The sequence below is a fragment of the Odocoileus virginianus genome, chromosome 30, assembly GCF_023699985.2.
Source record: "Odocoileus virginianus isolate 20LAN1187 ecotype Illinois chromosome 30, Ovbor_1.2, whole genome shotgun sequence".
NCBI classification, from domain to species: Eukaryota; Metazoa; Chordata; class Mammalia; order Artiodactyla; family Cervidae; genus Odocoileus; species Odocoileus virginianus.
This window is the reverse complement of record NC_069703.1, coordinates 38,777,099-38,792,321: the sequence shown is the minus strand read 5'-3', so window position 1 is coordinate 38,792,321 and position 15,223 is coordinate 38,777,099. Positions and strand designations below refer to the sequence as shown.

Genomic DNA, 15,223 nt, shown 5'->3' with positions numbered 1-15,223 from the left:
ACCCTCTCTCTCCCGACCATGTAGTTGATCTGTTGAAGGAACTGCATCAGTTCTGTAGAAGGTCCTGGTCCCACATTATGGATTTGACTGATTGCTTTCCTGAAACGCCTATTAATTTGTTCCTCTGTCATCCGTATTTCCTATGAATTGACGGTTGGAGCTAAAGGCTTGATTAGGTTCAGATTTGGAAATGTGTTAAAGTAGAACAGACAGAATTGGTAACAGCATGGATGTAGGTGTGAACGAGAGGCGTCAACCTCAGTTTCCTCATCTGTAAGATGTGGCTAATGACCTCTGCCCTCCTGCCCTGATTACTGATCATCTCAGAGAGGTGCTGATCTGACTGCTCCGTGCACTCACACGAGGGGCCTCAGAAAACCGGGCATGAGCCTGGGCTGAGCCAGCTGTCCTGCAGTCTGCGGTCAGGGTTGACCCCAGAGGTCCCTCTGCCCCTACTGGAGTGGCGGCTCCGAGAGTGGTGGCTGGAGCGCGGCTGAGAAGGTGAAGCCAGGCTGGAGGAAGAGGGCCTGAGTTGGGGAGCAGAGCTAGGACTCGACTCACGTGGACAGTTTGTGTGATGGTTAAACGCAATGAACAGACCACCATGTCCTTTTGTGTCTCGGGCCTCAAGGCTCAAAATGCCTCCAAGGGAGACGAGGAGGGATGACCTAACGGGCGCTTGTTAAAGCCCCTCCAAAGAGGCCTGGGCTGCATCTTGGGATCTGAGGAGAGTGTGAATGAGCACGAGGATGAAGGCAACCCTGGGCAGGTGTGAGCTGGGGGTGTGACAGATGCAACACCTGAGTTTGTGAGCGTGTAGGTGAGTGTGTGTGGGGGGTGTCTCTGTATGCTGGTTTGTACTGAGTGTGCAAGGATTGTGTGTAGGCGGTTTGAGTGTGTTCGACTGCATGTGATGGGCTGGAGTTGGGGGAGAGGGACAGATTTTTGGTTCCAGTTCTTTAGGGTTGAGCCACATGTTAGAGGCGCCTTGTCCTCTGAGATCCATTTTTGGCTTAGATAAGGAACAGTGGGGTGGGGTCCCAGTGAGTGGGAGGCGCCGGTCCAGACACCCATGGTGGAGTTGAGGCTGGACCACGCATGGGGAATCAGGAGCCCCATCTCCTAGCTCTGCTTGGCACCTGCCCGACTGTGGGGCCCTGATCCTGTCTAGGCCCCTCCACCCCCACCCCCCACACCTATAAGGAGGCTGTTGGGTTGGCTATTGACTGAATGGCTTGCTTCCTTAGTGTCCACTGCAGTGCCTGGGGCCTGCAGGCTCAATAAATGTTTACTGGTTGAAAGAAGGAGTGGATAAATGGACTGGAAACTGAGGTGGGGAGCTCAGGCCCATCCCTCACCTCTGCTCACACCCAGTCTCTGACATGGGACTCTGGCACAAACACACGCTCACTCAGTCTCACTTGTGATCACTTCCTCAGTTGCCCATACCTGCTCACCCTCTCCTGTTCCTACGGACTCACTCGCTGCCAGATTCCTGCCTGGGATCTTATGAACCTTCCTCCTCTGCCAGCCCAGCGCCGCAGGGCTGTGTGCCCATGGGTTCCTTGGTCTTGGCACTCCTCGGCCACCAGGGGGGCCCAGCCTGGCCATGGCACTGACCACAGCCGTTCTTAAAATTTCCTTCCTTCCCATCCTCTTTATTTTCCAGCTGCCTCTCCTTTTCCTCCTTCGCTCCCTTTCTTTTGTATTGTGTCTCAGGCACAGACACACATCCACACACACACGCGTGTGCGCACACGCACCCATACACACACGCACCCACACACACACATGCACCCACACACACACGCACCCACACACACACACGCACACACACAGGCCCTCTCACTGTCCGACTCATCTTTTTCTCTGTCACTCCCTTGCTTTTTGTCCTCGAATCTCCTCATCCCGCTCACGCTGTCCCTGTTTACATTTGCCCGCCTCTCTCTGGGTGCCTCTCTCTCTCCATCTCTGAGCCGCCTCTCCCCTGACTCACATTCTTCCTTCTCACTCACAGCTCCTCTCTTGCTCACGCTCGTGCTAGGCGGCGTGTCTCTCCCCGCCCTGACTCTCTCCCGGTGGCCGCTGCCCACACCCCACCCTGCCCCTCGTTCTGGGAAAAGCCTCCGAGGGGCACCCAGGGCCTGGGTGACCCAACTCGAGGTTCTGTAGCGTACCCTTTCCGCTGGCGGGGCCCTGGGGTCACGGCATTTCCTCCTGGGGGTGACTTGGCAGTGATGCGCGCTGTTTCCTTACTTCTGCAATTACAGACAGCACAGAGCCCGCGGCTGCCGATATGCTCAGACCTCGCAGCGGCAGCCACTGCCCCTGGACAGGTAAGGGGGTCCCAGCCCTGGCCCGGCCAGGGGGAGGTGTGTGACAGCGTCCCCAGGAGGTCAAGGTCCTGCCCCTAGACTCCGCCTGAGCAAACATGTGCTTCTGTTTTTAAGGGGCTGCTCTGGCATCTTCCCCAGACCCAGATGGTCTCATTTAGAAGGAATTCCTCGTGACTAGACATTCCCAGGGAACCTGCTACCCCCTCTGGTTCTCTGAGGTCAAGGCAGCGCTGAAGTGACCTCAGAGACCTCCCTGGGAGGTGGTGGTGGTGGTGATGAGAGGGGGGCTACCTAGATCTCGGTGGGCTGGATGCTGTCTGCTTTAGTGGCCGTGTGGCCTTGGCCATGTCACCACCCTGCTCTCCATGCCTCAGTTTCCTAAAGTGTCAAATGAGGCTAATGCCGTCTCCCCAGCAGGAAGGTTGGGAGGCAAAGGGTCAGGTACCAGCTGGGTATCTAGGAATTGACTAGGAGCTGGATTCTCCTGTGGGGATGATGAGGAAGATAACAGGGTGGCTGATATAAGAGTCCTGGCCCACAACCTGTTCCCACCATCAGGTCGCAGGTGGTAGGGACGGAGCACAGGCTGGGAGCCCCTGTCCTTTGCCGGCAGGAGGTCCGGAGCATGGGGAACGGAGGCTGCTGCTCAGACTCTTGCTTACTTGTGAAGAATGAGGGAACCTGTAGAGTTGCTTCCCAGAGCATTCAAGCAGCTCTGATTTAACCCTTGACTGAATACACAGCTGTTCCAGGTGCTTGGCATGTGTGTGCGTGTGTGCGCGTGTGTGTATGTGTGTGTGTGGGGGCGCTAGGGAAATGAAAGAGACGTTTTTTGCCTTTAGGTACTGACAACCCAGTGAAGGAAGGAAGCCCCGAAAGAGATGAGACAGCCTGAAGTGGGCAGCGGGGTTTTGGCATCAGCTCTTGCGTATGAGCTGGGACCTTGGGCAACTCAGGAGCGTCCCTTCCCTCCTTTGCATATTGGGGTTTAAGTACTGACCTGTGAGTTGGTGGGAGAGGATGAAGTAAGAGGCTGGTGGGAAAGTGCTTTGTCAATAGTAAGCTGGTGTGCAGACACGAGCCAGTATTACTGCTGGTGCCGATGCTGTTATTCTTACCGTAAATGCCTCGTGGAGGAGGATTTGTTTGTTCCTCGTTTTATCCTTACTCTTCACATGGAGTTTGGCAAGTCATACAGTCTTGAAACATGAACTGAATAGGGAGTGAGAAAGTAGTGTGTTGTACTGGAAGAGGATGGACAGTGAGCCTGAGGTCCAGCATCCGGTTCCAGCTTGGCTCCTGATTCTGTGGTCACTTGGGGCAAATCCTTTCTCTTCTCTGGGTCTCAGTTTCCCCATCTGTCCAATGAAGGTTTCGGTAAGAAAGCCACAGTCTCGGCAGCGTGTAGGCTAAGTCCCTCAGTCGTGTCCGACTCTCTGCGACCCCACGGACTGAAGCCCATCAGGCTCCTCTGTCCATGGGATTCTCCAGACAAGAATACTGAGTTGCCATTTCCCTCTCCAGGGGATCTTCCCCTTCAAGGATCTAACCCACGTCTCTTGTGTCTCCTGCATGGGCAGGCGGGTTCTTTATCACTAGCGCCCCCTGGGAAGCCCATAGACTATGGTCTACGGTAGTAATGTCGAAATGCGCTTCCAGGAGTGTTTCTACTCTGGACTGACGCGGGGCGGGGCCGGTGTGAGGAGAGGCTGGGATTCTTTATGTCCTTTTTTAGAAAGACTTTTTATGGAATGCCCTCTTCCTCCCTATCCTAACCCTGCGAACTCGCCCTTGAGACAAGAAAGGGCTGCTTCTCTTTCTAGTGAAGTCCCTTCTTTCCCGGCCTGGTCTCTGCCTCCCCACGGGTATAGGGGGCACCAGCTGAGCTCCGGCCTGGGAACGCCCCCTTGTGGATCCTGGGAGAAGGTGTCTAGTTTCAGAGTGGAGCCCGTTCTCAGAAGGGTCTCTGCTGGGTGGCCACGTGTCTGATCAGCAGCTCTTGGGTTCCTTGGCCGCATGGTGGGACGGGAGGGAAGTCTCTGCTATGTCTTCGTGTGTGCATGTGTGCCCGTGGGGTGGACTGGAGAACTGGCTCTGGGTATATATTTCCATGTGTGCCTGGAGTGTGACCAACTACGGGATGGCCCGTCCAGCCCAACAGTTCCCAGAAGCAGCATCATCAACAAAGCCAGCTGAGAGGCTGGCACTCCATTCCTCCCCTGTGTCTTCAGCCAAAGAGAATCCAGAGCCAGTGTGTGTGTGTGTGTATGGCTGTAAGATGTCGGGGGAGGAGAATTTGTGGGGGGAAGACTATCACTTAGCCGCCCCTCCTCACCTGTTTATTCCTATAGAAGGGGGAACTTCAGGAGCTAGGTTTGGAGTTGAGCTCAGCTGGCTGATGTGAGAAGAGTGTCAAAAATTTGTGCAGCGCCCTTCACAGTTTGTAAAGTCTGTTTCGATTTTCTAAGTTCTTGACTGTTTACCAAACCCTTTGTCACTCCCAGCAATCTTCCTTTTCACAGCAATGTTTGAGCTTGGTTGGGGGTGGGGTGGGTGGAGGCCCTTGCAGATGAAGATCCCAAGGTTCAAAGCGAGGGAGAGACTCGCTCAAGACGGTTAGGGGCTTGGCTGAGGCCAGAGCCCAGGTCCCCTGATCATAATTCCTAATCGTGATTCGTGTTTCTCTTCAGCCACCCTTGGTTGCTGCTTCTAACGAAAGAGAGGTGGCTGCATTGGTTCATGGCTGACTGGTTTGCTCACTCATTCATGCAACAAACATTTTCTGAGGGTGGGGGAGGAGCTCCCAATTACTGAGCAATAACCAGGTGTATCAGTTGCTTCATTTTGCACTTCTAGCTACCCTGTGAGGAAGGTTTTATTGTCACCACTCTTTTGCAAATGAAGGAAGAGAGGCTTTGAGGGTTAAAGATCAGCTGGGAAAGAACAAAGCCAGGTGCAGATAGGGGTCTGTGTGACTGTAGGGCCTGTGCCCTGTACCCTATGTTTTCCCTAGGGCCAGGCCCTGAAGATGTCAGAGTGGTTCCTGGAATAACAGAGGGGTGTGCCCTTGCTGCGGAAGCCCAGAGGAGGAAGCACCTCCCTGCCCTCCTTGCCCTGGTTGACTTCCGGGAGGCAAGGAGTAGGAAGGGTGACTCACAGATGGATACTATCTGCATATCTGGAAGCCAGAAGGAGAGACCCAGGCCATGCTCAGGGTCCCCCAACTCCATGGGGATGTCCTAGGCCAGATGAGTCGAGACAAGCAAAGACTGAGTCTCATCAATGTAATATACATACCTGGGACCAGTTGGACCCCAAGTGAGAGAGAAAACTGGGAAACTTTGATACCCAGGCCACCTCCCACCTGGCATCTCTGGGGCCCTAGACCCTGACCAGTCTCCCCAGATAAGGAGCTCTGTTCATTCACCGATAAACGTGCCCAGCATGGTGCTAGCCTCCTTGAACTGGAAACCATGGGGAGCCTAGTGCAGAATTCCCCAGAGATCACGAAACTTGCTCCCTTTCTTTCCCCCTTAACTCCCTCTGCTTCCTGGACAAGAGGTAATGAAACCACTCCATGGGGGGGCGGGGAATTTTTGGAGGATATGAGCAGAGGCACAAAGGCATGGGCAGGCCAGGGCACAAGTATCGAGTGCCAAAGGAGGCCAGATGAGCGGCAACTTATTTCTTGAGGATTTTAGAGGTTCAACTGCCTTCAGTCTCAACTGACCTCAACATTATGAGGTCAATGTTGATATTATTTCCATTTGATAGATGTGAAAACTAAGTACTCACTGAAGGGAAATGGTTAAACTACGGTACTTTACTGGTTCCAGGGAATCTAAGGGCTGGGAGTGGCTGAGGCTGGTGTGAGAGGGTTTGGAAGTGAAGGATGAGGGACAGTGTGACTGTGTGTGTGTGTGTGTGTGGGGGGGGTAATGCCCGAGGCCCTATACCCAGGGAGTTCCCAGCCCGAAAGGAAAGCAATATCCACAAGTGATATGGGAACCGAGGTGGTGCCCATATTCCTTCTGGGGTAGAGAAGTATGACTAACAGCCAACATTCATTGAGCTCTTATTATGGATCAGGCATTTCCTACTCAATCCTTACAACAACCTTATGACATAGGGTTAGAGTTAGTTTTTTTTTAACAGATGAGCAAACAGAGGTTCATGGAGGTAAAATTAATTGTCTTGGACAAGGATTCAGTTCAATTCAGTTCAGTCGCTCAGTCGTGTCTGACTCTTTGTGACCCCTTGGACTGCAGCCCGCCACACCTCCCTGTCCATCACCAACTCCCGGAGCTTGCTCAAACTCATGTCCATCGAGTCAGTGATGCCATCCAACCATCTCATCTTCTGTCATCCCCTTCTCCTGCCTTCAATCTTTCCCAGCTTCAGGGTCTTTTCCAATGAGTCAATTCTTTGCATCAGGTGGCCAAAGTATTGAAGTTTCAGTTTCAGCATCAGTCCTTCCAATGAATATTCAGGACTGATTTCCTTTAGGATGGACTGGTTGGATCTCCTTGCAGTCCAAGGGACTCTCAAGAGTCTTCTCCAACACCACAATTCAAAAGCTTCAAGGGTTGGCTGATAGCATTTTGCCAACTGTCCCCAGTTGCCATAAAATGATATGACTGGTTCCCAGAAGTTTTCAGGGTTTTATTTTTAAAATATATTTCTTATTATTTATTTGGCTGCCCCGGGTCTTAGTTGTGGCATGTGAACTCTTGGTTGCCACATGTGGGATCTACTTCCCTGACCAGGGATCAAACCAGAGCCTCCTGCATTGGGAGAGCAGAATCTTAGCCACTGGACCACCAGAGAGGTCTTCAGGATTAATGATATATCTGGAAGCCTTATCTAAATGGGTTCAAGCTGGGGAGAACTTGGGATGAGCTTGATATGAGCGGTTGCAATGACAGTGGTGCTATTTTGACAAACATTTGATCTGATCTAATTAGCAGATTGTCTGGACTTCCTGTAGATAAAGCTTTTTAGAGCTGTTGGTCATGAGTATCTGAAACTGTGCTACATTATTTACTGAGTCTTTGCACCATGCTGGGAACCATGTGCTTGGAATATTATGAGCTCCATATACAGTGGAAGGACCCGTGGCTCAGAGAATGATAAGCTTGACTATGGTCATGAAACCAGGATGTGACCAGAGGCACAGTTTGAATGGAGGTTTGTCTGATGCCAGAGTTTGTGGTCTTAACCACTGTCCTTTCCCAAATACTTTCTATCCTCTGTCTCACTGGACGCTCACAGAAAGCTCTATAGGGTAGATGTGTTATTGCTCCCATTTTATAGATGAAGTCCAGAGAGGTGAAGTAGTTTTTACTAACAGTTACACAGCTATTAAGTAAAAAAGCTGAGCCATATGATTCCAAGTTAAAAATATACAACGTATTTTCAAATCTGCCATTTCTGAGGCCCATTAAAATTCTTTGTGATAAAAATATGTAAGATGGATTTACCCTCTTAACAATTTTTAAGTATTGTTAACTATATACACATGTTGTACACTTTTTGTCTTGCATGATTGACTCTCTGCTCAAAAAGTGCAAGACACTTTTTGTCTTGCATGATTGAATCTCTGTGCCCAATGAACATCAACTTCCTGTTTATCTCTTCCTCCAGCCCCTGGCAACCAGTATTCTACTTTCTGTTTCTATGAGTTTAATTACTTTCAAAACCTCATATAAGTAGAATCATTCAGTCTTTTTTGTGATTGGCTTATTTCACTTATTAATATTCTCAAGTGTCATCCATGTTGTAGCACAGGACAGAATTTCTTTCTTTTTACAGGCTGCATAGTATTCCATTATATGTATATTGATATTTTGCCAGATTTTGTTTATCCATTTGTCTGTTGATGGACATTTAGGTTGCTTCTACCTCCTGGCTATTGTAAATAGTGTTGCTGTGAACATGGGTATGCAAATATTTCTTCAAGATATTGTTTACACTTTTTTTTTTAAAAAAAGAAATACATCCAGGAATGAGATGTCTGGGTCATATGGTAGTTCTATTTTCAATATTTTGAAGAGCCTTCATACTAATTTCTATAGTGACTGCATCATCTTATGTTCCCACTAACAGTGAGTGCACAAGTGTTCCAATTTCTCCATATCCTCACTAACACTTGTCATTTTCTGTTTTTATGATCGAGGCCATCCTAATAGGTGCTATCTCATTGGAGTTTTGATTTGCATTTCCCTGATGATTAGTGAAGTGGAGCATCTTTTCATATGCCTTTTTCCCACCTGCCCCTTGACAATTTTTAAACAAATTTATTTTATTGAGTTATAGCTGATTTATAATATTGTATTGGTTGCTGCTCTACCACACAGTGATTCAGTTATACATAGATATATATTCTTTTCCATATTATTTTCCATCATAGTTTATCACAGGATATTTTTTTTCACTGTCCTCTGTTTCCCTCAATATATCCCAGGATATTGAATACATTTCCCCATGCTATCCAGTAGGACCTCGTTGTTTATCTATTCTCTGTATAATAATTTGCACCTGCTAATCCCAAACTCCCAATCCCTCTCTCCCCATCTTTTCATATGCTTCTTGGCCTTTTATATCTTTGGAGAAATGTTTCTTCAAGTCTCTTGCCATTTAAAATTTTTGTTGTTATTGTTGTCGTTATTGAGTTGTAAGAGTTCTTTCTATATTCTGGATATTAACCCCTTATCCTGTATATTATTTGCAAATATTTTCTACAGTTCTGTAGGTTGTCTTTTACTCTGTTGATTATTTCCTTTGGTATACAGAAGTTTTAAAGTTTGATACCATTCCGAATGTCTCTTTTTGCTTTTCTTGCTTTTGGTATCATACCCAAGTAATCATTGCCCATTCCAATGTCATGAAGCTTTCCCTCCATGTTTTCCTCTAGAAGTTTTATACTTTCCAGTCTTAGGTTTTTGATCCACTTTGAGTTACTTTTGTATGTGATTTAAGATAAGGGTCCACCTTCCTGCTTTTGCATGTGGATATCCTCTTTTCCAAATATCATTTGTTGAGATTAAATTTCCCTTATTGTGTAGTCTTGGCACCCTTGTCAAAGATCATTTGACCATATATGTGAGCATTCATTTCTGGGCTGTCTATTCTGTTCCATTGTTCTGTATGTCTGTCTTTGTGCTGATACCACTCTGTTTTGATTATTGTACTTTCTAATATGTTTTGAGATCAGGAAATGTGAGGCCTCTAGCTTTGTTCTTCTTTCTCAAGACTGTTTTGACTGTTGTGGTTACTTTGAGATTTCTTATGAATTTTAGGATTTTTTTCTATTTCTACAAAAAATGCCACTGAGATTTTAACAGGGCATTAAATCTGTAGATCGCTTTGGGTAGCATGGACATTTTAACAATATTAAGTCTTCTGATCCATAAACATAGTGTGTCTTCCCATTTACTTGTGCCTTCTTTAATTCCTTTCAGTAATGTTTTGTAGTTTTCAGTGTATAAGTCTTTTGCCTCCTTGGTGAAGTTTATTCCTAAGTATTTTACTCTTTTTGATGCTGTTGTAAGTGGGATTGTTTTCTTTCTCTTTTTTCAATTTTTATTTTTTTATTTACTTGTTTATTTTTGACTGTGCTGGATCTTCGTTGCTTCATGGGCTACTCTCGAGTAGCAGTGTGTGGGTCTCTCATTGTGGCGGCTTCTCTTATTGCGGAGCACAGGCTCTAGGGTGTGTGGGCTTCAGTAGTTGTGGCACGTGGGCACAGCAGCTGTGGTTCCTGGGCACTAGAGCACAGCCCCAATAGCTGTGGTTCACAGGCTTAGTTGCTTTGAGGCATGTGGAATCTTCATGGACCAGGAATGGAAATCCGAATCCCCTGGATTGGCAAGCAAATTCTTTACCACTGGAATACCAGGGAAGTCCCCTGGGATTGCTTTTCTTAATTTCCTTCTCTCTTAGGCCCATTTTATCTTCTTCTTCTTTTTTAATATATTTTTTTATTGAAGGATAAGTGCTTTACAGAATGTTGTTGTTTTCTGTCAAACCTCAACATGAATCCGCCGTAGGTATACATATATCCCCTCCCTTTTGACCCTCCCTCCCATCTCCCACCCCACCCCACCCCTCTAGACTGATACAGAGTCTTAGGCCCCTTTTAAAAATCTTCATTCTACCAACAGGGAGACAGAGACCCAGAGTCATGGAGTGAGTTTAGTGTATGAACCAGGATTTGCTTCCAACTTCACCGCTGCCTGGCAGGAGTGAGATGGATACAGATCAGACTCTCCCTTCCATGGCCCCATTCAATTCCCCACTTTGGGGAGCAGAAGTAAAGCAGGGCCCCAGGTCAAAGGCATCTCTTCCTGGGTCCTTGCAGCCTCTGAAGCACCTTCTCTCGGGCCATAGGACAGGTCTGTGAGTGGAGGGGTTGGCCACGGAGTGGTTTCCTTCCAGCAGGGGCCACAGCTTGGCCTGGGGGAGACAGGCTCGGCCTTGGAGTTCAAAATCCTCACTGGCCGTTTCCCAGTTGTGTGACTGTGGACAAGTCTGTTTCATTCTCTGACCTCACTTTGTTCCCTGGAAAAATGGGCGTTTTGTAAAACTCACTGTGTGAGGCTGATTTGAGGAGGACATGTGATCATGGGTAAGAGGTGTCTGTTCACTGAGTTAGTAAATGCTGCTCAGGGCCCTCAGCTTAGGTGGGTGGCTCCCCCCTCCCCCCTCCCCCCGTCCCACTCCCTGGTCGCATCGTCCCCCACCGAGCATGGCATCCTTGAATCCAGGCGAGAGTGCCCCCTCAGAGCCTGTGTTCCTCCACACTCCCGGGCTTGCGGGGCGGTGAGGAGCTGCTGAGGCATGGAATGTGTGTGAACTAAGATATGACTGATTTTAGCTTATAAATATTTAGATGCTTGTACTCTGGACCCCAAATGGCCCCACAGTATTAGGGGCCAGTCTGATTGGTAAACGCAGCTCTCCACCCCACAGTCCGCGCTGAGGAAGTACCCAGCACACGCTTCCTGTTGCCCAGATCTCAGTGGTCCTCCCCTCTGACAGTCCATCTGAGGACGGGACCCTTTCTCCAGGTCCCCTAGGGGCCAGATTGTTGGCAGACAGATGAGAATGGTACCAGTGGGCGCTGGGACTGAATAGTCTGCAGGGCAGAGGGTGAGAGATACAGATGGTAGAATTTTTCTTGTCTCCATGAATATTTATACTCTCTTGGCCCAGCTTCAGCTAAATGCTGGGCCTGAGCTTGTTGCTTGGACTTGATCCATCAGGGTGGCCCTGCCCGCATGTTAAGTTAAGTGGTTCAGAGTCGCTTCCTTCTCCCTCTAAATGCTCATTCCCTTCCTGAGTTGTTGAAAGCTTTGTTGGCGTTAGTCCAATGCTGTGTCTGGAGCTGGCAGGAAACACAATATGTGGGTTAGAGACTCTGAGGTCACTGGTGATCCATAGTCCCCTCCCCTGTCTCCAAGTGATGGGGCCAACAGTGAGAGAAAGTCCTGGCTCTTTGTGGCAACTTTGTATGCTTATCTTTGGAACTTTTTTTTAGGGTTATAAGATTGTGCAGATGAAGAAATCCAGGCTCAGAGAGGTAAAGTCACTTGCCCAAGGTCACACAGAAAGCAAATGGCAGACTCAGGTAACAACCCAGGTCTTTCTGACTCCAGAGGCCTTTTCCCCAATCTGCTATGTCTCCCCCAGGGAGACTGGACACCTCTTGATCATGCCAGTTTCCTCTGAATAATCATCAGGGCATGGTCATTCCTGCATTCAGTCCCCAGTATCTGACACTGAGAATAAAGAGATAAAAAAGATCTAGTCTCTAACCTCAAGAAGCTGTCAGCCTGGTGAGGAAATGGCCACAGAAATCAATATTTACAACATGTTATGAGGAGGAACGTGCTCAGTACCATGGCAACCCAGGGAAGGCTGCAACTCATTCTGTCTGGGGCAATCAGAGAAGGTATTCCAAAGGAAGCCCTCTTTAGATAAGGTCTTCAAAGATGAGTAAGATTTTGCTGGGTAAAGCGATACGCCAAAGACATTCTCAGTAGGGGCCATGGCGTGTGGGAGGGCGCTGGGGACTGAGGAGAAATCGTTTTTAGAGAAGCAGCCAGAAGGTCGGTGTGGGGACTTTCTTGGTGGTTCAGTGGTTAGGAATCCGCCTTGCAATGCAGGGGACGCCGGTTCGATCCCTGGTTGGGAAACTAAGATTCCATAGAGCCATGGAATCAACTAAGCCCTCTCATTGCAACGGCTGAGCCTGTGCAATGCGACTAGAGAGTCTGTGCACCACAACGGAGGATCTCATAAGGTACAGCGAAGATCCCGCGTGCTGTAACTAAGACCTGATGCAGCCAAGTTAGAAAAAAAAAAAAATTCAGTGTGATTAGAGTAGAGGGCAAGGGGTAGTAAAGGCTGGTGATAGACGAGGTGGGAAAGGAGCTTGCACTTGGTCCTGGGCAGGGCGGAGCCATAGAAGGTTACAACAGGCAAATATGTGGCTAGCAGTGTACTGAGGCATACTACTGCTCGAAATTCAGTGCGCGTATGAATCACTGGGCAATCTTGTTAAAATAGATGCTGTAACAGCAGGTCTGGTGTGGAGTCAGCTTCTGCATGTCTAACCAAGCTCACAGGTGATGCTAATGCTGCTGTTGCAAGGACCACAATTTACATCATGAGGTTGTAGAGGGTTTACCCTGCCTTCTCTGGAGGCTGCTCTCAGGGGCCAGCAGCCACTGTGCTGTTTAGTTCCTGGAGATATAGGCCTCCACCATCTTCTTGGGTCAGCCCTCTTTCAGCTCTCATCTCAAAGAGATGACCTTGTTGGTTGCTAGATATTTGCTTACTAGACAGATGTTTATCAAGCTCTTCCTCTGGGGACTTTCCTGGTGGTTCAGTGGCTAAGACTGTTGAGCTCCCAATGCAGGGGGCCCAAGTTCCATCCCTGGTCAGGGAACTAGATCCCACATGCCACAGCTAAAAAAAATAGATAAAAATAAAAGCTCCCCTCTGGCCAAGTTTGTTCTGGGTGCTGGGATAGAGAGAGGAATTGGAAATGCTATTTTCTGGTCCATGTCACCACCGTCTCTTGCCCCTAAAATAGTCTCTCTGCTTCCATTCTTGTTCTCTACCATCTATTCTCTGTCCAGCAGCCAGAGAGAGTCGGATTATGCTGCTTATCTGCTTGACATCGTCCAGCAGTCCTCCAGTGCTTGTAGAATAAAATCCTAACTTCGTACTGTGGCATAAGAGAGATTTGGGGTCTGTTGCCCTCTGATCTCATCCTTGTTGTTGTTCAGTTGCTAAGTTATGTTTGATTCTTTGCAACCCCATGGACTGTGGCATGCCAGGCTTCACTAGTGTCCTTCACTGACTCCAGGAGTTTGCTCAAACTCACGTCCATTGAGTCAGTGATGCCATCCAACCATCTAATCCTCTGTCGTCCCCTTCTCCTCCAGCCTTCAATCTTTCCCAGCATCAGGGTCTTTTCAAATGAGTTGGCTCTTCGCATCAGGTGGTCAAAGTATTGGAGCTTCAGCTTCAGCATCAGTCCTTCCAGTGAATATTGATTTCAATCCTAAAGAGTTGATTTCCTTTAGGACTGACTAGTTTGATTTCCTTGCAGTCCAAGGGACTCTCAAGAGTCTTCTCCAGCACCACAATTTGAAAGCATCAATTCTTCAGCACTCAGCCTTCTTTATTAGTCCAACTTTCACATCTGTACATGACTACTGGAAAACCCTGGGACTTTATGGACCTTTGTTGGCAAAGTGATGGACCTTTGACTATATGAACCTTTGTTGGCAAAGTGATGCTTCTGCTTTTTAATATGCTGTCTAGATTTGTTACAGCTTTCTTCCAGGGAGCAAGCATCTTTTAATTTCATGGCTGCAGTCACTGTCCACAGTGATTTTGGAGCCCAAGAAAATAAAATCTGTCACTCTTTCCACTTATTTCCCCTTCTATTTGCCATGAAGTGATGGGACTGGAGGCCATGATCTTAGTTTTTTGAATGTTGAGTTTTAAGCCATCTTTTTCACTCTCCTCTTTCACCTTCATCAAGAGGCTCTTTAGTTCCTCTTCACTTTCTTCCATAAGGGTGGTGTCATCTGCATATCTGAGGTTATTGATAATTCTCCTGGCAACCTTGACTCCAGCTTGTGCTTCATCCATACTGGCATTTCACATGATGTACTCTGCATATAAGTTAAATAAGCAAGGTGACAATATTCAACCTTGATGTACTCCTTTCCCAATTTTTAACCAGTCTGTTAGTCCATGTCTGATTCTAACTGTTGCTTCTTGACTTGAATACAGGTTTTTCAGGAGACAGGTAAGGTGGTCTGCTATTTCCATCTCATGAAGAACTTTCCACAGTTTGCTGTGATTCACACAGTCAAAAGTTTTCACATAGTCGATGAAGCAAAATAGATATTTTTCTGGAATTCCCTTGCTTTCTCTATGATCCAGAAAATGTAGGCAGTTTGATCTCTAGTTCCTTTGCCTTTTCTAAACCCAACTTGTACATCTCGAAGTTCTTGGTTTACATACTGTTGAAGTCTAGCTTGAAGGATTCTGAAAATTACCTTGATAGCATGTGAAATGAGCACAATTTTAATGGTAGTCTGAACATTCTTTGGCATTGCCCTTCTTTGGGATTGGAATGAAAACTGACCTTTTCCAGTCCTGTGGCCATTGCTGAGTTTTCCAAATTTGCTGGCATATTGAGTGCAGCACTTTCACAGCATCATCTTTCAGGATTTCAAATAGCTCAACTGGAATTCCATCACCTCCACTAGCTTTGTAGTAATACTTCCTAAGGCCCACTTGACTTCATACTCTGGATTTAGGTGAGTGACCACACCAACATGATAATCCAGGTTTTTAAGACC

The 15,223-nt window shown here is 47.8% G+C and overlaps 1 protein-coding gene across 4 annotated transcripts in view; it reads left to right on the top strand.

Annotated features, from left to right (window-relative positions):
• Positions 1 to 15,223, top strand: part of PTAFR (platelet activating factor receptor) — a 52,133-nt gene that overhangs the window by 14,353 nt on the left and 22,557 nt on the right. Inside the window, exon 1 of one of the 4 annotated variants that reach the window (XR_011484777.1) lies at positions 1,810 to 2,336. The exons of 1 other annotated variant lie outside the window; for it this stretch is intronic. The gene's annotated coding sequence lies outside the window, so the exon portion shown is untranslated. Of the gene's footprint in view, positions 1 to 1,809; positions 2,337 to 11,892; positions 11,965 to 15,223 lie in introns of those variants that run through there. 2 more of the 4 variants (XM_020909102.2, XM_070459015.1) reach the window with 2 other exon arrangements.